Source organism: Portunus trituberculatus, chromosome 31, assembly GCF_017591435.1.
Source record: "Portunus trituberculatus isolate SZX2019 chromosome 31, ASM1759143v1, whole genome shotgun sequence".
Lineage (NCBI taxonomy): Eukaryota > Metazoa > Arthropoda > Malacostraca > Decapoda > Portunidae > Portunus > Portunus trituberculatus.
This window is the reverse complement of record NC_059285.1, coordinates 4229122-4231621: the sequence shown is the minus strand read 5'-3', so window position 1 is coordinate 4231621 and position 2500 is coordinate 4229122.

Below are 2500 nucleotides of genomic sequence, written 5' to 3'. Positions count from 1 at the left end.
AACTGATACTGTTATATTTATTGTATATAATGATTTTTCTTCTTTTTTCTCTTAGAATAGTAATAAAATAATAAATAGGTAGAGTAGTAAATAGATTAGTAGATGCAAATGTTTTTATGTAATTAATGCTGTTATTTTCACTACGTTCATTGTTTTTTTTTCCTTCGTTTTGTCTTAGATGGATAGGTGGACGGATAAACAAACAGACTGACATAAATACAAGAGTACTTTTGTTCACATTAGTATTACCATGGCATACATTCTCCATATAAGTAGTCTTTTCCCTCACATTTCTTATAGACGTAGATAAGTAAGATAGATAAGCAAGATAGGGGAAAGCAGGCAGCTGAATGTAAGTGACAGTTACATGTATAATTGTCTTCCTTCGTATATTTTAACTGTCTTGCTTCGTATATTTAACTGTCTTCCTTCCGAGGGGTCTCTAAGCGCACGGGTTCGAATCCTGTCCACGGTCCGAGTGTAGGTTGGGCTTCCTCACTCGGGGCAACGGTTTCCTAGCGGGTGGGCTTTGAGATAAGAGGTACCACAAAGAGCACCCCCTTTAGCCCAGAAATTCCCGTGAAAAGCCCACATGGTATAAATAATAATAATAATAAAAACCCCACTCTTTACAATCTCAATCTCTTCATTATTCTTCAGGTAGGAGGATATCCTGGTTACAGACTTCATATGCAACAGGGAAAGTCTGACCAAGAGCAACAAAAGGGACTAAACAAAAAGGCCCACTTAGATGTCAGTCCCGAGCAGGTTCGAGAGAGTTAGCCACATGAAAGGGATAAAAAAATGTCTTGAAACCTCCCTCTTAAATGACTGACTGACTGATAGGACTTCTCATCATATCTATATACTCTTCTATACACACAGTACACTCCCTATTCAGATGCGCTTTGCTTTCCCACCACTACAATTTACTGAGGATAAGTAAATTACCTCTGGCCTGCAACTCTTTACTTTAATTCTTCTCTTTTTACTTTTACCTTACTTTAACAGGATTCTCAAGAGTTTTCCTTCTTCGTATGTGGTAGAAATTTCGTTAATCTGTGACTCATACCGTAAAAACACCATTAAAAACACGTGGAGCTTCTTCAGTTATAGAGGTTATTTAAACAGTGGAGGTGCTTGGCAGAAGTAGATTCGAGAGAGAGAGAGAGAGAGAGAGAGAGAGAGAGAGAGAGAGAGAGTGTCAGGTAATAAAGTCTGGGTTATTTATCTGAGTTGAGAGGATACTTAACAGATCGCAAAAGTAGTTGAGAACGTGTGGCGCCTCTCTCTCTCTCTCTCTCTCTCTCTCTCTCTCTCTCTCTCTCTCTCTCTCTGTTGATAACGTGACCTCAATTCTACTACAGGAGAGAGAGAGAGAGAGAGAGAGAGAGAGAGAGAGAGAGAGAGAGAGAGAGAGAGAGGTGGGAGAGTTGAGGAGAATGAAGAGGACGAAGAAGAAGAGGAAAGGTAGAGAAAGAATGCTTAGAGGTGGTGGTGGTGGTGGTGGTGGTGGTGGTGGTGATGTTGAATTTATATGATTATTTCTTTAGTTTTTGTTTGTATATTCTTTGCTTTTATGACGTTTATTTGTTTATTTATTTATTCATCCGCATTGGGAAGATGGAAGAAGGGAGGAGAAGGGAAAGAGAAGAGGAGATGAAGAGAATAATTGAAGAGGAAGGAATAAACCATGATCTCCTCCTCCTCCTCCTCCTCCTCCTCCTCCTCCTCCTCCTCCTCCTCCTCCTCCTCCTCCTCCTCCTCCTCCTCCTCCTCCTCCTCCTCCTCCTCCTCCAGCCATTAAAGATATGAATAATAATTTTGCAATATTTTCCCAGCATTTCTTTCTCTCCTTTCTCTCGGCGTCCGTCTCGTCATTTCATTATACTCTTGTGGGTGAAGGTGGCCAAAATGTTTATACACTGTTTTAGTAGTGTTGTTGTTGTTGTTGTTGTTGTTGTTGTTGTTGTTGTTGTTGTTGTTGCTGTTGTTTTTGTTGATGTTAATGTTTTTTTTGTTGCTGCTACTGTTGCTGTTACTGTTGTTGTTGTTGTTGTTGTTGTTGTTGTTGTTGTTGCTGTAGTTGTTATTGTTATTCTTGTCGTTATTCACTACTACTACTACTACTACTACTACTACTACTACTACTACTACTACTACTACTACTACTACTACTACTACTACCAACAACAACAACACCACCACCTCGAGTCATTATATTTCACTTTTATTATTATTATTATTATTATTATTATTATTATTATTATTATTATTATTATTATCATTATTATCATTATTTAGCACTTGAATTTTCCTTTTTTTTCTGTTGTTACCTGAAATGAAAGCCACAAATCTCCTTCCCACCAGGTGTATTGATTGATTAGGCCGTGTACACCTGCCTGACCCCGCCGGAAGTGTGTGTGTGTGTGTGTGTGTGTGTGTGTGTGTGTGTGTGTGTGTGTGTGTGTGTGTGTGTGTGTGACGAAGTAAAAATGTT